At 34.2% G+C, this 27309-nt stretch overlaps 1 long non-coding RNA gene across 1 annotated transcript; it reads right to left on the bottom strand.

The window, feature by feature from the left end:
• Positions 1-5658: 5658 nt before the first annotated feature.
• Positions 5659-6716, bottom strand: LOC149899345 (uncharacterized). Its single transcript, XR_016457949.1, has 2 exons — positions 6463-6716; positions 5659-6079 (listed from the first exon to the last, which is right to left on the bottom strand). It is a non-coding gene; the product is annotated as an uncharacterized LOC149899345 (long non-coding RNA).
• Positions 6717-27309: the final 20593 nt, after the last annotated feature.

The following is a 27309-nucleotide window of genomic DNA, read 5'->3' as shown; positions in this document are numbered from 1 at the left end:
GTGATATATTATTATACATTCATAGGAATTTTTAAATCTATTGATACATTACTGTAAAAATTTTAATTAAGTTTTCCGTTTTTAGCTAGTGTCTCTACTCTATTATCATTTAATTTCAAACTTTAACGTTTATTAGAAAAAAAAACGTAACAAACATACACCATGTTTTATATTAGTACCAATTACATATTAAAGTGAGGATACGGAAACTATCGACATCGATGTTTTGCGGTCGACGGTAGCGTTAACTTTGCATTATTAATGATTCATTTAGTTCACACTAACCAGGCGGCTCTCTCGAACCCTTTGGTTTTGGCTAGTGATGGGGTCGTTATCGATAACTTGAATGTTAAATGGATATTGAAATTTGTTTGCAAGAAATATGGTTTAAGTCAAAATTTGATACGAGAGTAACTATGCCAGACATCAACAGTCAATTTTAACACTTTTAATTCAGATTTTGTCTAATTGATAGAAAAAATCTATCGTTCATCTATTTCCTATTTCGTTTATAACTTAAATCTTGCCACTTACATACAATTTGTATATATTATAATATGTAGGTCAAAGCTATAACCACAACAAATATTTTTAATGACTTAATCGTAGGCTACTTCGTTATTAGTCCATCAGTATTGTTATTTCACAAATTAAAACACATTATCACAAAAAATAGTATCCATGTCACTGAGGAATAATTTTATACAAGTAACGTAAACCTAAAAACAATATTAATATCCGAATATCCAATCCTATCGATACGTACACATCACTATCATTGTTTAGAGAGTGCAATCGGCGATCTGATTAATAGTGCTCGCTTGAAATGTTTAATCTTGCCGTGATTCCCCTCGTCTCGGTTACACTAACACTACATTATGCATCAAGCATCGATTGTGTTGTGAACATCACTAGTTTGTTGTTCCTTATTTGTTGAACAGAATTGTCAATGTTACTAACAAACGGCTGTATCATTTGATTGCAATTACTTATACCTAAGTTTGATTTTTTCACAGCTTCGAGGGATCATAGACTTGAGTATTCAATATAAATTTCAGCTTGATTTCCACGCGTTCCTCAGAAAAGGGTCTTGAAAGACAGACAGACAACAGTAATTCTATAAGGGTTCCGTTTTTTTATTTTGAGGTTCGGAACCCTAAAAACAGCGTAAATAATGGCTTAAAAATATGACTTACTAACAAAATAACAAACGAAGTGAATCGTAAGAAAGACAAACGCAAATTTGGTGTAAGTGTGAAATCAAGTGTATAATTAGGGCAAATATTGGGCCAAGGCTTCGAACAAAGAAAACAGTGGTAGGGGCGTCTTACAGCGGCGGGGCGGTAAAATGCTGCTGCTGATAGATTTGGATATTAGGAAAAAGATAAATCGCTCATTTGCGACAAGAACGTGTTAACGAGCATATGTATCGTTATGGAATAATGATACAGTAGAATCCGGCGCATCGCGCTCTACGTGCTGCTAAAACGCGATATTTCTAGCTCCAAAAATGACCGAGTTATGAGGGAAAAGGTCGGTGACTATCGGTTTAGCGAAATCTCTTTTAGCTCTTGAATTTAATGCAAGAACGGTTTAAGTCAGTTGTCGCTGCTCCCTTGAGAAGGAAACTGCTGCCCGATTGCGGTAAAAACGTAACAGCTTATTGTATCACGGTTTTGCTGAAAGGTAAGTATAGCCTTTTGTTTTTTTACTGATTTATATTTGCAGCTATAACGGGACATTTGGATGTGGGTCATTATTGTAGTAAAAATAGTATTCGCATGCTACGGTTTACATAGGATTGTCCCGTTGTTGCTGAAATAAACAATGTTTTTTGTTGGTTAATTTAAGATGTTCCGTTACAGTTGATAATAAAAGTACAAAATGTTTGGTATTTATGTTGGTTATCTCAAGTTAACACATTCTTGATAAAAAATAATACATTTTTACAACGAATACACTACAATGTTGCATTATAAATGATAAAAATGTTGTCTGATTACTTAATATTTTATTTTTCAGATGGAATCACGGTCTAGGAAGCTTGTAAATATTGTCCGAGAAAATAATGAACGTTCACTTAAGTTAGAAAAATGAAAAGATCATACAGATTCTCGAAATAAAAATGAATTAAACAATCAATTTATTTTCTAGCATAAATGAGGAAAACATACCACTGAATAAAGAAAAATGAAAAAAAAAAATTACAAATCAGTTAAAAAACGCAGGACAGTCCTACGAATCGAAAGCATCACAAAAAACTCTGCCACCCCATCAACTAAAAGAGAATCCTGCAAGGAAACCTGCATTTTTATTTTTTAAGTGTCAATTTTTTTTTCCGAAGAACAACACCGTGATATACTGAAAGATTACTGAAATTTAGATCAAGAAGCAATGGATAATTTTAAAGCGATTTTAACCAATACTGCATTAATCCTTATCCAATTTCACATTGTTGATTTAATATACAGATCTAGGTATATGGCCCTTTACTAAATATTTTCGAAGATATTACAGATTTAGTATCAGGATTGCACCCGTGTGAATTCGGGGCGGGTCGTAATATTATAATAATTGCCAACAGTTGTGAGTAAAAGTAAAACAAAAAATATTAATGTCTGGTTATAATTGTACATTTTTTTTTTAATATGTATATTACTTGTATTTCAGTGAAAGTTACACAATAATTTCGCATCAATATCTTTCATTTTGTAAAACAAAATACAAAAATAAATAAAATTTCTACTACAGTAACACGTTTTAATTAAAATTGCCCATACATTTAGATTACTGATTATCAATAAAACGTAACAATACGACATAACTTGTAAAGTTTTAGATTTTTATTCAATTTTTTTTTCAAGAAAAATGGTACATATCTGTTTGTAATGCAATACTGCACACTTTTTACAAGAAAAACGCAACAAGAAGGGCCCTTTCTGGAATAAATAATCATAATAAATTTAATAACTGACTTATTGTTCTGAATACAATTTGATTAAAAAAAACGATAACGTTTTAATATGTTGTATTGAGCTGAATAGTCTAAGCACAATAATTAAAAAGTTACAGGAATTTTAAACTTTCAAATGCGTTTTCCCAACAACTGAGATTTTGACTTTGTCACGTTATAGAAGCAAATGAGCGAAATGTACATGTATACATATTACTTGAAATTCAACAGTCTTTCTAAAGACATGAATGACGGTGAAATACGCATACAAAGAATTGTCTATATAATATTATATTCTATCCTTCTGTAAGCACATTAAAATTACAATTAAAATTAAAATTGTCAGTTCGTGTGATTTATATTTGCATGTTGTGAATACCTATAATTGTTTGCTACATTTAGAAGAATATAACAAGACTGTAATTAATAATTAATAAAAACAATGTAAACAAACGTTGGTATTTCTAATAAATAAATAAATAAATAAGCATGTTAGAACTTTTATCAAAACTCTAGGTTAAGTTTTTCCTAACTTTATATGTTTTGTGTTGCGAAAATTTACAATTGAAAATTAACGAGATCAGTCGAAGTCGGATTAGCTATGTGTCTACGGAAAATGTGGATTCATTTTTAGAAATTCCACGTATTACTCAATTATTATTCCAAAAGATATCAAGCGGCATTTTACCGCTCACAAACAATATGATCCCCAAATCCCCATGTTTGCCTTCCGATCTTACAAGAGGAACGTGTTTTACAGATTTTCGATGTTTTCAGCGATCGCTTAGGGTTTCGTGTTTGTTCTGATTGTTTGAGAATTTCCAGATTTTCCAGCAAAGTTGATTAATTAGCTATAATTGTCTATCTATTTCATGGATCTTTCTGGAATAATGAATAGAGGATGTATATATTCGTAATTATATGTTCTGTTTTGTGAATAGTACGTTATAAGTCGAGAATGACAGCTATAGATTTCAGTTTTTATAAGTTTACTAGCTTCCGCCCGCGGCTTCGCCCGCGTGGTGTTTTGATAAAAGGTAGTCTATGTTCTTTCTCAGGGTCTAAAGATTGTCTGTGCCAAATTTCATCAAAATCGGTTGAAAGATTTAAGCGGGAAAGCGAAACAGACAGACAGACAGAGTTACTTTTACATGTATAATATTATTAGGGATTTTATTAATATTTTTCGTATATTATATACTAGATTTCCGCCCGCGGCTTCGCCCGCGTTTTCAAAGGAAAACCCGCATAGTTCCCGTTCCCGTGGGATTTCCGGGATAAAACCTATCCTATGTGTTATTCTGATGTACATAAGCTATATTGTGGTAAAGTTTCATTCAAATCTATTCAGTAGTTTTTACGTGAAAGAGTAACAAACATCCATTCATCCATACATACATACTTACAAACTTTCGCCTTTATAAGATTAAGAAAGATAATGTAAAATTTATAATAATCACGTAGTTTGTCTTCATTCATGTCATGTCTTCAGTTCAAGTCTCTAGCGAAGATTTCTTTCTACGAATTTGTTATGAAATATATTCAAATAATAATAAATTGCCACGATCTAAATCTCCAAACCAGCTCTACCGCTGAGTAATATCCAAATACTGATATATTGCAAAAAATCTAATACACCCGTCCGTTTGTCACAAAATTTCAATATCGTACCTTCAGAAGCACTCCGAACAAAATATTTGAATATTATGATTTATGACTACTTTACCGACTAACCATTTTATCTAGACCTCAACCTCAAAACTATCATCTAAGAATGAGAGATCAAAATATTTTGGATGGTATAGCTTAGTGGATAAAATCGACCAGTATAAGTTGAGCCATAAGTCCCAAGATATAGTTGGTAAGGAGGGGTCATGTTATCTTGGTCATTTCCCCTAAAGGTGCATGCCAAATAGTGGGACGTCATTTTTGTTGCAATAAATCTCTGAGTTAATATGATACAGTCAATAGGATTTGGGGATGTATGTGTACGTCAGTTTTTTTCTTATTTTTTTGATATGTTTGTTTAGACTGTTTTTGAAAATACTTTTTTTGTGTATTTTGTAGTTTAAATGTACCTATTTGTATACTAAGACTTAAAACTTAGTATGTGTTGCACAAAATATAAATGAAAGTATTCATAATTTTGTTATTATTATGTCACATCAAATTAAATAATTTCCATGTTTAGACAAGAGAAATATTATACAATAATTATAATAGCATTCGGTAGAAATTATTGAACATGTTTTTTTAATGGAGTATAGGGTAACGGCACCAGTGGTCAGCCTCATAACAGCTTTTTGAAGTTTCGACAATTGCCATTTCTACAACAATCGTCGAATAAAAAAACGTACAACATGTATGGATTTATTGTTTATTGTAGTTTCGAATCAACGTTTATCAAAAACAATAATTCTCTTAGTAAAATATATAATTAATTTTAAACAAAAAATGGCCCAGTGGCCCAGTGAACAGCCTCTTAAAACCAATAAACAGCCTTGTTGAACCCAGTGTTCAGCCTTTAGTAAGTATAACTAATAATGAGATCAAAATAAACAATGTTATATGAAAATCAACTATATTAATCACATTTTTATAGCAACGATACACTTAGCACAAAAAAATGTATATCGCACATAATACAAATATTATTTTTAACATACTATTACAATCTCTTTGTGTCTTCTTATTTTCTAGGAACTTCTTAATACTTATCATAAAAACAGCAATCATTCTTTTTTTTAAATTAGCGATATTAGTTTATAATATTATGTCCTATTGATGTATCTATAATCCACAATATATATAGGTACTAGCTTTCCGCCCGCGGCATCGCCCGCGCAGTCAAAGAAAAACCCGCATAGTTCCCGTTCCCGTGGGATTTCGGGATAAAACCTATCCTATGTTCTTTATCGGGTATCAAAATATCTCTATACCATTCAAATTGCAAATTGGTTTCATGCAAATTGGTTCAATAGTTAAGGCGTGATTGAGTAACAGACAGACAGACAGAGTTACTTTCGCATTTATAATATTAGTATGGATATAATTATAATCAACCACAAGAGGATCTCTTTCGGAGGATTTCTCTAGAGGATACTGTTGTCTTGGCGGCATTTTTAGCTAAAAAAAAAAGGGAACAATAATAACTTTTGGATATGAATACACATAATACCATTATTTCAGGTAAAACTTAACTAACATGAAGACTAACTTATAGATTTAAACACAAACATTCGCATTTATAATTAAAATATTATTTCAATAACATCGTGGCTGAATACTGGTTTTCTAACAATTAGGAAAGAATCCCAGTAATCAGCCCCAGGGGCTGTCCATTGGATCTTTCATAAAAAATCAGTATCCAATGGTCAGCCCCTCAAATTTTTAAGTAAAAATACAATATTTTTTATCAAATTTCATAAAATTAAATGCTCTAAGTAATCTATAAAGTTATTATCTATAAAACACAATCACATTTCATACTAAAATATGTTATTTCTCACCTTTCAAAAGAGCACCATGTGAAACAAAAAATATTGCGGACATGACACTTCTGCTCTTGTCGGCGGACAGCACCTGTACGAACGTGTTTACTTCTCTCCCCTGACCCCCTGCCGCTCCTATCGCGTGATGCATGAACCAATAACGAAACAGAGCTTCTATTTAAGTGCGCGTGATTTGGTTATTTTGATTGCAGCGATATTTATGGCCAATAAACAACGCAATAGGCTGATCACTGGTGCCTGGCTGACCACTGGTGCCGTTACCCTACGTATAGTATTAAATTGTTCTTCTACTATCTTCATTGCAAATAACATCTCAATCGGTGTTGTGATTTTATATGATAGCGTAACAGACAGACAGACCATCACATTTATATCTAATACTAGAGGTCCACCCCGACTTCGCCCGTGGTACATATTTCGCAATAAAAGGTAGCCTATGTCCTTTCTCGGGTATCAAAATATCTCCATACCAAATTTCATGCAAATTGGTTCAGTAGTTAAGGCGTGATGGAGTAACAGACAGACAGACAGAGTTACTTTCGCATTTATAATATTAGTATGGATATTTATATTAAACTAGCGGTCCGCCCCGGCTTCGCCCGTGGTACATGTTTACGTTTTCTCTACATAAGAACCATCCTCGTACTTCAAGGAATATAATAAAAAAAAGAATTATCGAAATCGGTTCAGCCGTTCTCGAGTTATGCGCTTACCAACACATTTTGCGATTCATTTTTATATATAAGACTAGCGGTCCGCCCCGGCTTCGCCCGTGGTACATGTTTACGTTTTCTCTGCATAAGAACCATCCTCGTACTTCAAGGAATATAATAAAAAAAGAATTATCGAAATCGGTTCAGCCGTTCTCGAGTTATGCGCTTACCAACACATTTTGCGATTCATTTTTATATATAAGATTTATATATTATTTACTTATAATAACCACACATAACCATTAAACATTCAATATCTTCCAACATAAGAAAGCCTACAGCTATCAGCATATAAATATACAATACGAGAAACACGCATTATTTATTAGGTGGGAAATACTTTGATAAATCACCACTTCGCGTAGGGTAAGATTTTAAGGGTTGAAATTGTCGAATATTATGCTCGTACGTGCGACATAGTAATGTATTCCTTTAGATATATTTGAGAATAAATATTTTTAACCAACACTATAAAATGATGATGATATTAACGCATATTGTTACGTTGCAGAGTCATTTGAAGATTTGCACATTATATACATGACTAGCTGTTGGTCTTAGCGTGATGATATATATCCTATAGCCTTCCTCGATAAATCTATCTAACACCAAAAGAAGTTTTCAAATCGGACCAGTAGTTACTGAGATTAGCGCGTTCAAACAAACAAACAAACTCTTCAGCTTTATAATATTAGTAAAGATTTCAGGACGGTATTCATTCGCAATATAATACAATAATATGTCGATTTTTATATCACTTTTCTAAAAACGGCTGTAACTATATCTATGACATTTTTCTGTTGTCTAAGCAAGACAATGATTCTTAGGTCAGCTTTTCCCGATAAAATTATGAACTCGTCAAATACGACGACAACATAGGAGGAAAATCAGTTAAGGTTATTTATTATTCAAATGAATAATCTTTAAGCCTATTCTCTCATAAAAACTAACACAGCATTGTAAATTAAACACAATACAAAACAATCAAAAACCAAATATATCAGTATAATGTTATACATCATCAAACATACACGCGAATCGTACAATCCGTATGTATGTATGTGTGTATGTATGTACATTAAATCCCCGTATCTGCGGCTGCCAACGTCGCGATTTATTTTAACACATTTTGTTTATAAATGATATAATGCGATACTACGCGTTTCGCGGGAACGAATACGTTCGGTAATTGTATGGAGCTGTTAAAACCCGTAAATCGTACAAATATATTTTATTCCAATACACTTTTTAGAAGCAGGGAATATTCAGCTTTTAATAGCTGTGAATATATTGTTTGTATTCATAAATGTGTATTCCATTCAGGTATTATAAACTGTATCGTCATCACTTCTCATTATCATCATCACCATTTATAAAATGCATACCATTAACTAGATGACTTTTAAAATATAAAATTAGATACCGCACTTATTAAATCGGTTGAATAGTTACACGTTCTAAGTTCACTCTTTCGATTCTTTATTCACATAAAAATCTATATAAAGTGATTAAGTCTCTATAAATACCTACACGTGACACTCAATTGGTGTAAAAAAAATCACTCTTTTCGACAATGATATTTTGTCGACTTGTTAAAATAAGTAAAGTTCGAAATAGAAAAAAAAACTTTTAAACGTTTTAACAGCTCCATATAAATACCATTCACAGGGTGTTAAGAATCCTCACGTACATTTTGCTCGCATGTTTATACAGAACATTTATTCTTACAGCTCCCCCCTCCCTGCCACAATCTTTGTTTACCCCTCTCAGATCAATTGGGAGTTTAATTGGATTTAAATTTAATTGTAGTATGTGTATGGAGAATATTATATTATGGCTGAAATATATGTTATAATAACAGTTAAAAATATATGGGAGATGTAAATTTAAGGTAACGGGTGCAGAAATTAGTCACTGTAATGAAAAAGAACGCGCTTATTTTTATGTTTTTCTAGTTCCTGTTTACTCCCCTAAAGAAGCATTCGACACGCAGTTTCTTTTGTCGAAATAAGAAGCTTTATATCTTAAATTTTCTCAAAAAGTCATCCAAATTTTATAAGTTGCTCCGAACTGAAATAAAAAATACATAGACGTGAACATTAATTTAATATCAGTAATTTACTATCATTCTACTGTTTAAGTGTACCTTCTTACCTTTTACCGCTTCCTTGGTACAGCGGTTGACGCGTGAGCGTAGTACCGAGGGGTCCTGGAATCGAATTCCCGGTGGAGACGAAGAAAACAAATGTGTTGCTCTGGTGACACAGAAGGCTGATCACCTACTTATCCGTACAATGTCTCGGTCTGGTAGGACACAGAAGGCTGATCACCTACTTGTCCCTAAAGAAAATCGATCAGTGAAACAGATGTATAATGCATCTGCGCCTTACCTCACTAGGGGACATGGGACTTCACTTTTTTCTTACCTTATAACGAACTAGCAGTCCGCCCCGGCTTCGCCCGTGGTACATATTTTGCAATAAAAAGTAGCCTATGTCCTTTCTCGGGTATCAAAATATCTCCATACCAAATTTCATGCAAATTGGTTCAGTAGTTTAGGCGTGATTAAGTAACAGACAGACAGACAGAGTTACTTTCGCATTTATAATATTAGTATGGATTATATTTTCTCAAATTCCATTTCTCATAAGTGAGCATATACGCAAAGCTAGTGACGAATAAACTAAGCAAATGTCTGTCCATCAACGACCTACAATTTGCGAGGAAATATACGCAAAATTTAACCTTACCTGCGTTCGAAGTAATTATAGAGTAGGGTAAGATTGTCCATTCTGGTGTACCACTGTCCAGTGTTCTAGAAATTCTATTTAGGCAATATTTAGCTATCTCAATATATAGTCACTTACCCCGGTTCTGCCTGGATTGAACCGCTGTTACGACAAAACTAGTATTGTTAAATCTAACTAGATTTACTAAAGGATCGCTCCGACTAGCTTTTTGTTGTTATTATTTTTTTATACATGTTACCTAATCTAGGCAGAGACGAATCCAATGAAAAATATATTAAAATCGGTGCAGCAATTCTTAATTTAAAAATCAATATTAATTATGTAACCAAGACGACTTTCTTTTATATAAAAAGCTATGATAATCTGCTACAAAAGTTATCACATGGTGAAGTTTCATTTTATCCATCTCATGTGAATGAAACTGCGGATTGCAGAAATATTGATTAATATTTCTATCGTATTTAATTGATTAAATTAATACTAATAATATACACAATTTACAAGAAGATGCAAGTATGGTTATAATATCATATACTACAAAATTCTTTGATATTACAATAATTTTCGACGAAGAAATTCGGGGCGAATGTTTGTATAGTATCCAAACTATTCCTTTACAAAGTCACTGGACTTTGCCAAAGCAACGCGACGCTACGGGCAATACTAGGTGGTATTTGATACCAAAGGTTAGACGTTCTTGTTAAGGATAGCGTATTTGATATAATTATAATTAAGGTGAGTTTCTTATTGTATATATGTTAGCAAGCTAAATAGCGCGTGTATAATATGTTCTTGTGAGCGTATATTTGAACGTGCACCTCTTTTTCTTATCTTACACAATCAGTATAACATCTAAGGTGAGATTTTTTATCTATTAGTCTGATATACACATATGAAATTCTTAATTATCGCAATGAAATAGTGTGTCACTTAAGCCTATCAAATTGGAATGAAAATATAACATACAATTTTTAACAAGTTTTGAAAAAAATACTAAGAACCAAACATTTATTTTTTAGTACAAAAATAATTAATTATTATCCGTCATTTAGTAAGGTGAGCTCCATTTCAAAATACATTTTAACGATCAGAACAATACAATAGTCGGTGCTATCAATACTTGATTATTGATAGTATTAAATAAGCTTAAGTTACTGTAAGTGCTCTCAAAGTTATGTGAAGTATCGCTCAATGTCCGCGGCCGACAAAGAAGTTGGCCACACATCACTTAGCATAATAGTGGGATCAAACGAGCATAGACTTAAGTAAATATAGAGCGTATATCATTATTATAAAACATTTACATTTAGAAATATTTTAAATTTGGATTCTTCGTAACGATTTAACTCAAAAACTTATTTTTTTATTATTTTGTAAACAGGAAGTTACAATATTCCTTAGTAGATAAAAACTTTACTTTATTTTGTTGTTATCCTGTGTCTACCCGTATATCAATAAATAAAGTTATAAACAAGAATTTCTGCAGGAATAAATAATTGATTGAAGTCTGGTTAAAAATAACATTTAAACGAAGTTTTTACTGCAAGGAAGAAGCAACATGCTCTACTTTTATTAACAAAATTTTGAAATTCACTCATTCAAGTTTAATGATTAATTCATGGGTGTTTAAATAATATTAAACACGTCTAAAACATCTTAACTCTACAACAGCCGGAGGCATATTCGTACCCAAGTCTTCACAAAGCTGATACGTGCCAACTTTAGTTATCTATTAACTATACCTGTACCCTGGATTTGCTTGTACCTTAATGAGATATAATGGTTGTACGTTAATGGCTATATACAGAGACCAAAAAAGGAGGTTTAAAATAGTTATTTTTCTTGTAGAAACTTTAATTTTAATGTTTGTGATAGTTTATTTGTCTGATTACGAAAAACTCAAAAACTACGGCTCCGATTTTTATAATGTTTTCACCAGTGAATAGCACGATTATTGAGCTTTTAGTAAATTACTTATAACATTTATTAAGTTTTAGTTAAGCCGCAAGAAGCTATTAGCTTGTAAATTATATTTTTTAAATATTTTTGTGAATTTACAAAAGTGTAATTTGGAAAATAGCGACATTGTAAGTACACAGAGAAAATGTGGAAATCACATCGGAAAATTTTTATAAAGTAAGGAAAATAAGAGATTATTATTTCTTGCCGGTTCTTCTCCGTAGATACCTACTGCTTTCCGAATCGGTGGTAAATGTTAAAAATGTGTAATGACGTTTCAAAAGTGCTTCTATAAGAAGTCTAATTGAATAAATAAATGTTTGAGTTTGAGTTTGAACATCTTCCCTCAAAACTCATACAAGTATTTACAACTAAGGTGATTGAACCTAGGACAAATCACTTACCACTGAACCGTTGGTCATAAAATAACATTATATGCCCTTAGCAAAACTTCGATCATATATTTATTGATTGGTTACGATACTTTCCCATAAGTTGTAGATAATGTATGAAATCTGTAATATAAGAGGAAGACCACAATAAAAGGCTTTGACTATTACCCGCCCGCGGCTTTGCATGTGCTATCGATATATGTAATTATAGAAATGGCTTTAAATTACTAGACGATGCTGAACATACATACCCAAATGTATATCATAAATAGTATTTATACTTCCTGGGATATAATAGTAAGGAAATAATTTATTTAGAAATAAATAAAGGTATGGGAAGATAATTTTGATTTCATTTCTACTTACTTAATTGATAAGTGAACCATCTTATCAAATCTATACTACTTAATATGTAATATAAATCTCGTGTCACAATGTTTGTCCTCAATGGAATCCTAAACCACTTAACCGATTATAATAAAATTCGCACACCATGTGCAGTTCGATCCAACTTGAGAGATAGGATAGTTTAAACATGTAGGTACCACGGGCGAAGCCGGGGCGTCATCGGGTAACATTATAAAGATGAAGAGTTTGTTTGTTTGAACGCGCTAATCTCAGGAACTACTGGTCTGATTTGAAAAATTCTTTCAATGTTAGATAGCCCATTTAACGAAGAAGGCAATAGGCTATGTATCATCGGGCTAAGACCAACAGTAGCGGAGTAATGCGGGTGAAACCGCGGGGAACAGCTATTAAATTATATTATACAACCAAAATATAATATTACAATCAAACGAAATTAAATAATACAATTTTTAAATCGTAAAAATAATTCTACACTACAATTTAAATGTCACGTTTAACCGTTTACCATACAAACATACAAACTTTATTATCGAATCTAAAACCAAGTTTATTTAAAACCCACAAAAAGCCCCAAATTGTCGCAAATCTCTAAACTCCGGTTACTGATCGATTATTCAACGTTTTAGGGTTCCGTAGTAAATTACTAATTACTACGTCACTCGGTTGATTAACTTTAAGTGATGTTTAACTTGCGTTCAATTGCTATTCGTTAATAGATAATTATTGTAGGAATTAATAGGTACTATACTTAGAAGGATACTCAGAAGGATTTTTCAGAATATATTGGTTGGAATTAGATGTTATAAAATTATAATTCAGTTTAACAAAATATTGTTTTCTTAGACTAAGGGCCGATTTTTCAATGCTTGGATAAAACTTATCCGTACAATAAAGTATTACACGATAATATTAAAATGTCATGTAAACTGTCAAATACGGGCAATTAGAATACGTTTTTAAAATGGTAGTTTTGTACATTATTCGACGAATAAGTTTTAACCAAGGATTGAAAAATCAGCCCTAATAGTAGTAATCTATATATATATATAAAACTCAAAGGTGACTGATATAGTGATCTATCAACGCACAGCCCAAACCACTGGACGTATCGGGCTGAAATTTGGCATGCAGGTAGATGTCATAACGTAGGCGTCCCCTAAGAAAGGATTTTAGAAAATTCATCCCCTAAAGGGGTAAATAGGGGATGGAAACTTATACCTTGAAAATTTATCTTTTCCACGCAAGCGAAGCTGCGGGCAACAGCTAGTATTATAATAAGCATGGTAACTGATAGGTTTTAAGCATAATGGATATAATTAGTATAATTTAATGCCTCATTAGGTATCACAGATACTATTTCATTTTTGTGAGTAATAATTGATTAGTTTTAATAAATAACGATTGAACAAAATAAATAATAATAAAATGAAGTTAAGCATAAAAATAATCACATTTGTGAACCTATTTCGAACCCAAATACCAATCATTCATAGGTACTACAAAACTACCTAACCTTAAATGGAATACAAAATATACTCCGCCTTTTAGAACAAATTTTCCTTACCCACACATTAAACAACATAACAACTTCTTAACATACGCTAAACAGAAATAAACAACATTAAAAACCCGTTAAAAGTTAAATCTTCACCACAAAAAGTTAACGTATCGCAAAATGCTGAACGATTAATAGTGAATGAACACAATTTTCCGAACACCTGATCTATCCGGGAACGGGCCGGGCCGGCTTCGATATTATACTGAAAAACGATGCTAGGGCTGTCACTTGCAAAGTATAAATAATATTTTTTTTAAAGAATTATTTCGTTTTTTCAGGTGAGCATTTTTAACTGTGTGTACACTTCACAGTTCTGAATATAAGTATTGCTATATTGTAAAGTAAGGATTAAAAATGTTCTGTTAATTTACTTTGCGTAGGGTTTTTACTGCTTACTTTACAGCTATTTAGTTGGGTCTGTTTGTTACATTTATTGCACAATAAAATAGTTGGTATAAATAATTATTATATACAAATGAATTCAATGTGCGTCGACCCTCTTTTATATTTTGTTATCGACTTCTTAAAAAAAAAATTAAATGCGTCTCGCTTTTCATTATTATCTATATTCCCGATAAGTACTTACGAAACCCATGTTATTAAAGTTCTTAGCCCTACAAATTGTGTACATATAAATACATAAATGTCAATTGATTTCAAACCGATCAAAGTGCCAACCCTGAAACTAAATCCAATACCACCTGTTGCGTCGAACATTCGATATCCTTGTGATGGAGAGGGATGAGAATATGGGAAATGAGGGGGTGAGAGCGGGACAGGACACGAGGGTCCCACTTGAACACACGTTTCAATGGCTTCAGTAATCTATAAGAATAGGTTTGAACTGTTCGGTTTTACACGTGGAAGTGACTCTACTTTCATGATTTTCAATTATTATAAAACTAATGTATGGATGCCTCTGTTTCACTGATCGATTTTCTTTAAGGACAAATAGGTTACTTCTGTGTCCTGCCATACCGTGAATTATTTTTTTCTTCGTCTCAACCGGGAATCTAACCCTTGGTGCCTCTTTATCTCTTTGAGAAAGTACTTGTAAACAAAACACGACTTGGTTTGGACTTGGGAACTAATATATTGTGATTAGCAAGAAAATACTTATAATCTTCAACGACAGATAATTGCATTTAAATTAGGTCATAAAAAAGTCATTGTCCTTTATAGATAACACTCGAATTAAAAATTTAAAATTCATATTTATTTATTGTTAGGATAGTTAGGATAGTTAAGTTATTAAGGATAATTAAAACTAGTTAGGAATAGTTAGAATCGTCAGGATCTATTATTATCATATTTTTAATCTAATCATTACCAGTAGCAGACGTAACTAAATCTATCATATTTTTACATATCAAAAATGAAAGTAGAGTACGCATCACATGAATTCCGCAACGCGAACAAAAAGACTCCTATCGATAGCTGATACGGGACTTTCCCGGGACCAGGTGATTACCGGCTTTTCGCACCCCGGGGAAAATTTTCCCACGATCGATTTGAATTGCTAAGCGGTTTCCCGGTTTAATTGAAAAAACGTTTACACTCCAGTCAATTGAGGCAGTTTTTTGTTATCGGTTTTCCATGATTCGTCGGATTAAACAGTGGATTGTTTTCAATCTCTTAATGGGAGACTGAATTTTTTGTTGGAAAAAATAGAAAGGTGGGAATATAGACTGTAAATTCGAGCACAATGTCGAGTACAATTTATTTTTAGTGGAAAAACTTCTGTTAAATGATCGATTTCCTATATAAATTCTTAAAGATGTCATGAAACTGATATTAAAAAGAAAAAACATTTGTTCTCTCTCTCTCTCTCTCTCTTCAGCCTTTTTCCGTCCACTGTTGGACATAGGCCTCTCCTAAGGCACGCGATAGAACTCGGTCTTCAGCTTTTCGCCGCCATTGAGTACGAGCAAACATGCGAATATCGTCGCTCCACCTTGCCACAGGGCGCCCTACACTACGTTTGCCGAGTCGCGGTCTCCACTCTACATCTCTAGCTAATAAATAATGTATGATTATTGTATTTTACTTTTGTCTAAGGTCAACCAGCTTATCTTATTTCAGTTGTTTGTAATATTCATAGCTTATGATAAAATATTGCAAATAAAACATACACACAACTGAACCATAGCTTTTCATTTCTATCGGTGTATGTTCTATTTTTCTGAACTATTAAAACTGTGCTATTTATTTCTTGTATTTATTTTATCATTCTTGTCTGTTTTCTCGGTTTGACTCTGATCTCAAAATATAGCCTAAGTTACTCTGTAAAATAGTAACTCTCTTACACTAAAATCATTGCAAAATCGATCGAATAGTTTTGGAGTTAAGCAAACAATCAATGAACAATCAAATCTCTATAATATTACCTAGTATGTATACCGTGATAAAGTATGAACATTACAGTAAATATATTTTTTTTTCATAACTGTGCAATATTTACACAGTACTGTAATACATAACACATCAATCCGAACACGAAAAGTTCCATTCAGGTCGTTATCTAGCAATAACAATTATAAGCCGAACCAAAATTGAGGACGAGAACAAACGATTTGCTATATTAACCGTGAAATGAACGGTTACGTGGCCACCTGTCACACCGAATTGTAACAGGTATATAGATTGCTGTTACAAGCAGTTGATGTTTGATATACATATTGTTCATTTTTTATATTTTTTTTGTTAACATAATCCTAGGATTTATAATATAAATGTATACTACACATCTCTATCGAAAGAAAAAATACGTGTTTTAAATCCATACTAATATTATAAATGCGAAAGTAACTCGGTCTGTCTGTCTGTTACTCAATCACGCACTACTTAACAAATTTGCATGAAATTTGGTATAGAGATATTTTGATACCCGAGAAAGGACATAGGCTACTTTTTATCCCGGGAAATAGGATAGGTTTTATCCCGGAAATCCTACGGGAACGGGAACTATACGGGTTTTTCTTTGACTGCGCGGGCGAAGCTGCGGGTGGAAAGCTAGTAATCTATAAAATAAGCACGTATATATCTCGTATCCCGCTGGAACGTTAAGTTAGTATTTATCAAAGTAGTACAATAATTATACCAAACATACAATATATCACATCTTATTACTTACAAATTCAAATGATTAATTCTGAACCATCATACAAAAAACAAATGCTTTAGTATAGTATAGTATTTAACATAGAAGATTCAATAATCTTTTCTAAAATAAAGCTAGGTAATTATTACAATGCATTACTGTTCAGTGTAACACAAAATCATGGGCAAAGCGAAAAAACGCTTCAAACGCTGTCCCTTCAAGGAGCATTGAAGCCACGAGCGACCGAAAATTAAATAATGTAAAAATATAACCGCCTCTTCTCTTGAACAGATGAAATTTGATTAAAAAATCACGATTATTACTTTGCCCCCTTGCGGTTTCGAACCACGCGTATTTGTTACTTAATTCCCGTTGTTATGCAAAAGTAAACTTTAATATAGGGGGTTAGGAGTGTATTTTTTGCGTAGGGGGTAAAGTTATATTGGTCGGTATGAGTCGATGCCGTCCCCCACCCTTTATTCACCCCCTTTCAATAATTTTTCATCGTTGTGATCCAGTCTTTGTGATTCGCTCTTAGATTAACAAAGTTTTAAATTAAAATCGGCTATAACAAATATCGGAATGTTTGTAGGTTGCTGTTTGTTCTTTGCTTTGATATATTTTTGTGATATTATATAATTTTTGAAGTGAAATTTCTTTATCCGGGTTGGAAAAAAATTTAGTGTAATATTTTTTCGTTATGCGTGACATTTTTCCGTTACGCGCCATCTTTTTATTATCCCTACCACGCGTGATTTGACGTATTTCTGTAAAGTTGCATATAGTAAATTATTTTTTGAGAAATAAAGTCATAAAGAAGTTTCACTTCTTATATGTGTACACTAGTTCACGCACACATTTTTTTAAATATAGAAATAACAGATATAAAAGATAGAGAGTTTAAAAAGAACTTAGATTCTTAGACTTGAACTAAATAATTGTTTGAAACTTACACCAAGTTTTCCCTAATTTTAAGTAAATGTAAGTCAATACAACAACTAACAAGCACTTATAATTATTAATAATCCAATTATTATATACAATAATATATTTGACATAATTATTCTTGTATTATTAAAATTACTGAACAACATTTCAACACAAGCAAAATTAATAAAAAACTTTCATTTTGGTTGTACCATAATATACCTTATTTGTGTTCAATCTCAAAATTCTATTATTTCACATTTCAACATCTAACCTTTTTTCAAGTCGGCTAAAAAGTATCACAGGATGTCTCTAATACAGCGGCGTTATTTGTCATACAACTATGACGTCACAACCCTTTGAGGCTGTGTGATGACGTATGACCGATGCGCTCTAAACTTACTATGACAATACTTGGCGATAAAAAATACTTTTATATGTCTTTCTTTGTTTTATATATTTAATTTTTAGGATTTTGGATAAAGATCGGACTAAAAATTATGTGAAGACTAATTTTATGGTGGGATTTAATATTTTTAATTGTTTTAATAGCGGTAAATGTAAATAATCTCTCATTTACTGTATTTTAAAATATCATTGCCAACTAAGAAAATATCGTTATTATGTATATTCAATTGCAAACGTTTCAAGAATTGAAGCTTATATAGGATGGTAAAAACTATAACTGTCCGGATAGAAAACAGAATAAGCTGAATTTCTTAATTGATCTACAATCTTATCGAAATCACATCTCGTTGTAAATACTATACCAAGAGAATTTTCTTATATTCATACATTTTAAAAAGTAGTACGTAGGTATCTACTTTTTAAAATGTATGAATATAAGAAAATACATAATAACGAAAAGGTTTGTAACGCAAACTCTAAATCGATTAACAATATTTTATTTTACAAAACAACAACAATCCTTTTACAAAAAATAAACATAAAAGTTACTTCAACCGAAATTCGACACATATCATTAAAACACCAAAATAGGTGATAAAAATCGATGGCGAAAAAGCAGGAAATATGAAAAATATATACGCAATAAAGGGGAGTTCTAAAGTGCGATTGTCAATATAAAGTGCCGGTATAATATGGAGCCTGCTGTGAAACTTCCTGTTTCTAAATATGCAAAGGGAGACATACTACTTAAGATATTTTGGTTCGTCTGGGAGGATACGGCGGTAATTTTGAATATTGACTGTCAATACATTTAAAAATTAAATATTTTAACGGATTTTAAACGCGATTTATTCATTTTATTATTATCCCGACGATTCGCACACTTTACATTTAAGAAAGTTTGCAGTAAATAACAAAGTTTTGAAGTTAAGAACCATGATCCCTTCTTTCTTATGTATTTATTTTTGCTAAGCTCTTTTTTGTAATTTTCTCATTCATCTAGGACGAATTATTATGGTCCTAGACTCGATGCTTCATTGTTATTTTCAACCAACTTCAAATAAAGTGGTTTTCAATTCAACTGTATTTTTTCTTAAGAAAAAGAAAAGATATTCACCAGGAGCTTTTTCAGTAAATATTCGAGCTATGTATTTTTAAACAAGTCACTCTTCAACAACTAGGTACCAAAATAACATAATTTATGAAATAGCAGCTTTTACCTATGGTTTTACGACTAAAATAAAACCGTTATCTTCAATATGTAAATAGACAAAAAAATGTGTTTATCGCAAAGTTTATTGTCCATATAATAAGAAGAAATAATATAAAAGTTAACGTCACATGTTCAAATGTTTTTGGTAATTTTTAGTGGTTTGAATTTCTGGGAGGTAATTTAGATAATATCACAAAATATTCTCGTCTTGATCCATAAAGATATTGCAATTGAAATGCTTTATGATTCGGTTGTTCGTGAGTGAATATTACTTGTAATAATTTTATGGATTTTTTATTTTGAAGTATATGAAGGAAATAATGCAAAAGGGAAATTAAGGTGAGGAGAGAGGAAAGTAAATGAATGAAAATACTCATTAATTAAAATGTAATTAATTAATTAATTAATAAAGCCTTTATTAACAATCTAATTAAAATTAAATTTATTCTTAAAAACTACTTAAGTATTATTAAACATGTTAGTTTATGAAAGAAACATCATAATATTAAAATATTATTGTTTGTATTAGACACCGGTTTTATGATTGTCTTGCTCTATGGCATAGGCCTCTCCAAGAATTCTCCACATCGTTCTATTTCTCGCTATCCTCGTCCAGCGTGGTCCTACCACCTCCTTTATATCATCCTCCCATCTTCGATATTGCCTTCCTTTACCTACTTCTTCTGTCAATGTAATCTACTATATAAAAATAAGTCGGGTTTTCCTTCCTGACGCTATAACTCCAAAACGCACCAACCGATTTCCACGGTTTTGCATTCGTTGGAATGGTCTCGGGCTCCGTGTGGTTTATAGCAAAGAAAAGGTGTCTCTGGTGGCGAAACGGAGTTCGCTGGGTTTGCTAGTTCACTCTCACTATCACTATCACTCTTCACGACATATATTTTAGGTTCACAATTCATTAGTAGCATTTAATTATATTTATTTTATTTAGGTAGATAAATACGCAATATAAGTTATGTTCTTGATAAAATACTTTCACTACAAACCCGTAATTTAAACGTGACATTATTTTAAAATAGCCAAATAAATCACTACAGCTTAAAACATCAGATAATTTCATCAACAAAAATAGACGCTGTGACAACAAATAATTTAAGAATGTAATAAAGATCTAACTAAAACAGTCACAAACCGGAATGATATCAAGATCGTCTGTAAAAGAATACATTATTAACATTTGTTTCGTATATGGAGATTGAACAATGTGGAATTAAAGTTTATTGCACGCCTCATAAGCGAAGCGTTGAGGTGGGTACTACTGTCACTTCGCGCAAAATATCTGATTTTTCAAACTTAAAATGTCTTTATGTATCATACATTGCACTTGTAAGATAATACATACACACACATATTAAGAAAAAACACTATTTTTAACATTCATGATATTTTTGATGTCATTTTTGTTATTTAAACTAGTTAAAAAACAGTTTAAAAAAGTTCTGTCTTGGACGTCCGTGTGTCTGTATGTGCGGAGGATTTTCTTGTTAACACGATAGCGACCGAAATACTTTACTAATCGAGTCTTTTTTTTTCTCTTACGCTTGAGTATGCTCAGGAATAGAACCCTTTCATTTTTCAGGGTCTGATTCGATTTTTTTTTTTTTTTTTTTTTTTTTTTTTATATGAAAGAAGGCAAACGAGCATGTGGATCGCCTGATGGTAAGCAATTCCACAGCCCATAGGCATCTACAGACGTGTCCGAGGATGTGTTGCCGACTTTTTAAGGTGGAGGTATATTCTCTTTTTAAATGCCTCGATGTCATAGGCGTTCGGGAATATCGCCGAAGGCAGGCTGTTCCACAATTTGGTTGTGCGCGGAATGAAGTGGCGGGTAAATCGCACCGTACTAGAGCGCCAGAGGTCCAAATGGTGAGCGTGAAACTTGGTCTTATGCCGTGCGGTATGGTTGTGGAATTCCGCGGCAGGTATCAGCTCAAACAACTCCTCAGAGCACTCCCCATTATACAGACGGTAGAAGACGCATAAACATGCAACGTCTCGTCGCAAATCTAGAGAATCAAGTCGATCGGTAAGTGCTTGTTTGCCAATAATTCTGACGGCTCTTCGTTGCACGCTATCAAGTGGCAGGAGCTGATATTGTGGTGCCCCGGCCCAGAGATGGGAGCAGTATTCCATATGAGGCCGTATTTGTGCTTTGTACAGTAGTAATAGATGTTCAGGCCTGAAATACTGCTTCGCTCTATTTAGGACACCCAATTTTTTGGAAGCTAGTGTAGCTTTGCCTTCCAAGTGATAGCGGAACTGAACGTCATCAGAAATATTGACACCAAGAATTCCGATACTAGACTTGATACTAAGGGGAGTGTTCTCAAATAGGGGCGCCGTGATAAATGGTGCTTTTTTAGCTGAAAAAAGACATACTTGTGTCTTGTCAGGGTTAAATCGGACAAGATTTTGTCGACCCCACTCTGAGACTTCTCCAAGAAGAGTCTCAATTTTGGACACAAGTATGTTACGGTACTCTTGGACGTGTTCCAGAGAAATATTAGTGCGGCCGGTATATATAGCATCACCAGTACTGTCATCTGCATAGCAATGAATGTTACTAATTTGTGACATGTCATTGATATGCAGAAGGAACAGTGTGGGTGAGAGTACGCAGCCTTGGGGAACGCCAGCGTTCACAGGTAATAAGTCAGAGCTTGATCCATCGACCAAGACTCGAATACTGCGCGCTGTGAGAAAACTGGCAATCCACTTGCATAATTTCTCTGGAAGTCCATAGGCTGTAACTTTCGAGAGGAGCGCCTGATGCCACACCCGATCGAAGGCTTTTGCAACGTCCAGACTAACCGCTAAAGCTTCCCCCTTGCTCTCAACAGCACTTGCCCATCGGTGAGTTAAGAAGATTAGAAGATCACCAGCCGACCGTCCATGACGAAAACCATACTGTTGGTCACTGATCAGCTGGTTCTCCTCCAGATAACCCAATAGCTGGCTGTTAATGATGTTTTCCATCACTTTGGAGAGCAGGGAGGTAATAGCAATTGGTCTGTAGTTGGTTGGATCCGATTGATCGCCTTTTTTAGGGATCGGGTGCACTGAGGCAGTCTTCCATGAGGCAGGTACAATGCCGGTGTTATAAGAGTACCGAAACAGCTCAGTTAGAACCGGTGCCAGTTCGGGAGCACATCTTTTCAACACAATGGTGGGGATACCGTCGGGCCCACTCGACTTATGTGTATCAAGAGAGAAGAGAGCTTTTCGCACAGCATTCTGTCTGAAATGCACATTCGGCATGGAGCTCTTGCACCGCATGATAGTAGGCGGTACATTTCCTCTGTCATCTAATGTTGAGTTGGATGCAAAGAGAGCACCCAGAAGATCGGCTTTCTCTTTGGAGGAGTGGGCTAAAGTATCATCTTCCCGGCGCAAGGGTGGAAGCGAGGGCTTGCAGAAGTTTCCTTGGACAGCTTTGGCGAGTGACCAAAAAGCACGGCTCCCAGAAGGGTAGCGTAAAAGTTTCTCGCCTATGCTGCCAATAAACTCCGACTTTGCTGTGGATATTTTCCTCTTGTAGGCCCTGGCAGCAGAGTTGTACCGTTTTTTGAGAGCACTAGCATTTGGATCCTTATTAGACATTGCTTCTGCCCAGGCATGGAAACACTCTTGCTTCAGGCGAGCAGCCATTTTGCAAGGACGACCATACCAGGGCTGGGACTTACCGCCGACGGGTACTACAGAGTTTGGAATGAAAAGTTCCATTCCCTGCAGCACCACATCCGCAACTGAGTCAGCATAGTCACTTGGATCCGGTGCAAGGCAGACTTGCTTCCAAGGGTAGGATGCAAAAAATTCCCGCATCCCATCCCAATCTGCTGACCTATAGTGCCAAACGCGGCGACTCCCAAGTGAACGGGGCCGTGATGAACGCAAGATTGGCACTGTACTCCGAATTAAACAGTGATCTGAAGTCCCAAGAGGGGCTTCGACTTTTACCTGATAATTAGCCGGATGGGAGGTCAGCAGAAGGTCTAGTATAGAGGGTGTGTGGTCAGCAATGTCGGGTAGTCTCGTTATTGAGGAGGCCAGTTGCGTAAGTCCGTAAGCCATCGCGAAGTTGTGTACAGATCTCCCCGCATGATCAGTGGTACGTGAACCCAACCATTGGGTATGATGGGCATTAAAATCGCCTAAGATAATTATTTCTGCGGAGGGGATCTGTTCATGTACTGCATCAGCCGTTGTTTGGATGTGCTCGATGAGACGGTCGGTTTCTGCATCACCACTATGTGACCGATACAAACATGCGTAGATGCGGGGATGGTCACCACAGTCCGCACGGAGCCAAATAATTGATAGGTCAGTGCCCTCAAGACCGACAAGACGACGATAGCAAATATCCTCCCTCACAAACACACACACACCAGCTCGTGGGATGAAAGTGTGCTCCAGTTTGTATCCTGGGTAACAGAGATATGTTGTGTCGGAAGGTGAACGAATTTGTGTCTCTGTAAGAAACAACAATGCCGGCTTTTCTGTCTCTAGGTGGTGATGGACGGGATTCAGGTTAGAATGCAGGCCTCTCACATTGCAGAAGTCTACGGACAATGAAGGTGGCACAGACTTATGTGCTCGTTTGCGCTTGGTGGTATTCTTGAGCGGGATTTTGCCCTCCCCAGAGTACGTAGGGCAGCTCGAGCATGAATGCTGATGTGGTTTAATTGTTATTAAATAAACAAAAATAATAATTAATAAATAATTATTAAAAAAAAATTATGAGGCGTGCACTTTTGGATTTTCCAAATTATCTTAGTTGTAGCATTCGACGTTTTCTGTACAATATGATTAGTCATGATTTAGCTTCATTTTGAGTGTAGAATCGAGGGCTCCTGGGTTCGATTCTGACGAGACTATAAAGTAATGATCTGGCAGGAAATAGAAGGCGATATAGTTACAATGATGGATAGTTTTAGGAAATAATTAAATATATCAACATATTAGCTCATGGTGGAAAGATATTAAAATTGTAATATGGAATTACTATGCTAGATATAACAAACTAGCTGCTCCGCGCGGTTTCACCCCCGTGGCTCCACTCCTGTTGGTCGTAGCGTGATGATACATAGCTTATAACCTTCCTCGATAAATGGGCTATCTAACAGCGAAAGAATTTTTCAAATCGGACCAGTAGTTTCCGAGATTAGCGAGTTCAAACAAACAAACAAACTCTTCAGCTTTATAATATTAGTATAGATTAACAGAGATATTTTTTACCAGGGTGACGACTGACGAACCTATTCAATTTATTAAAGAACGTAACGTAGATATTATTTTAAAATACATATTGATCCTCTATCGTATCGAAATTCTAAATCATTCTCAACAAACCGTTGCCTAAATCCTAACCTTCATTTCTAATTAGCACACACTTTTACACAATGTCCCAATCATACCATATCAATCCTTTCCAAAGAGAATTGGATCAATACAGTTCAAAGCGAGTGTCTCAATCAAACAGAACTGAATGATACTCGACAATTCATTAGTCAGGTACGTTTGTCTATGCCACTTGTTATCGACGTGGAGACAATGTATTCCTGTTGCATGCACATTGTATTGAATATTTATGGGAGGTAACTGAGTTTTTGTTGCCTGGAAACTTTTAAAAATCGTGATATTTTAGTTGGTTTGAGGTTTTTCAGGTTGTTTGATGAAAAGTGTAGGTTGTGTTTGATACTTTTGTTTGGGCCGCTTATGGGGTCACGCATGAATTCTACCAATACCCGTGGCCCTCTCGTTGATGCGGCTTGACGGAACACAGTGGGGTTTTGGTCGGTAGGAATCTGACATAACCCACGGCCCCTTCCCCGGAGGCCGTGGGTATTTATGCAAGATTTCCCCACTTTAAAAAAAATGGTATCGGATAGTTTACTGAGGTAATAATGTGTATGAGTATTTTTATAGGTGAAGAGAAATGTAGTATTTCCTCATCTAAAGATTTATACTTACTGATGACTTATTTTATTGGTCAAAGAACTATAGACGATCCTAGTTTTACAGGGCAAGTAATGCTGGTCATGTACAATTATCTTCATTCAGTGAAATACTTATCTTATTATATATGGAAAATGCATATCTGGTGTATTTAATTCGAATGAAATAACGAATTATATGAAAAGCAGTAAAGATAACATTTTTGAACGAATTCTAATGAAATAATACACATTTTATTGATTACAGCTAGATCATTGCTAAAAAAAATAATCTAGGTACAATCGTCTCTATATCATCCCTTTATTCACATATAACGACTAAAACCATGATATTAAAGCGGAAAGATCACATACGCCTGTATCCACGTCGCCTGTGACGTCATGAAAATGAAAATATGCAACTCTTTGATCCAACGTTCGAAGAATGGGTTTACATGTGCGATGCTTTCCCATTCTATCAATCTGGTATTCAAATGTGCTAAGTCGGTGCTAATAAAATTGTTTCATTGTGTGGGAAGGGGTTTACCCGGTGGGTTTAATGAGTGGTAAAAAACTTTTGTTAATAAACGTTTGTAAAAACTGAAGTGTTTCTTAACTTATTTTTGCAATAAGTCTTAGATCTGTTATTGAGTTTAGCTTGTGTTTCAGAAAATACTGGAGATAGTTTTCAGAAACTTGTCCTATAAGTAATATAATTCTATCTTGGTACTGAATACAAATATTATAATATTACCCTCATCATCAGCCCATATACGTTCCCACTGCTGGGACACGGGCCTCCTATGAGGGTACAGGCCATAATCCACCACGCTGGCCAAGTGCGGGTTGGCGGATGACACATATCGTCGAACTTTTGATTCTTCGACATGTCGGTTTCCTCACGATGTTTTCCTTCACCGTTCGAGCAGTGGTGATGTTACAACATGCGCAGATAAATTGAAAAATCAATTTAATTCCTGCGCGCTCGCCCGGTCTCGAACCCCGGACTTATCGATTCGAAGTCCAAGGTCTCACCACTGAGCCACCACTGCTCAAAATTACCCTATTTGTATGATTTCATTTAGAGAGACAAAAATAATACAAACCTTTGGAAAGGAAGCTCTTTATTCCTCAGTTTTTAATTATTTATCCTACACATTTACATAGTCTCAACAACTTTTAAAAAAATATAAACAAAACGCTTTCATTTCACGTTATTTTTCACACTTAAACTCAAAATAGAGACGGGGGTGAAATAAATTACAATAAAACAGGCCATTTATGCAAAAAATAGGGGAAACTAGGCGGTATTGAAATCGGAAATCCCCAAAAATATAGGAATGAATACAAATGGTGTATGGCGACAAGAGGCTGTATTTCTAAAATATGTTAACAATATCGACTATATACGACCCACTTAAGGGATGATAAATTCTATAGAACGTATGATTCTGAACGCTTTAATAAAATTGGATGGAAGGGGTGCGGGATGGATGTA

Source organism: Colias eurytheme, chromosome 21, assembly GCF_061535395.1.
Source record: "Colias eurytheme isolate Ceu_HAF_F1 chromosome 21, ilColEury1 Martin Lab GWU primary, whole genome shotgun sequence".
Lineage (NCBI taxonomy): Eukaryota > Metazoa > Arthropoda > Insecta > Lepidoptera > Pieridae > Colias > Colias eurytheme.
Note: the sequence above shows the minus strand (reverse complement) of the source record. Positions and strands in the feature narration are given on the sequence as shown.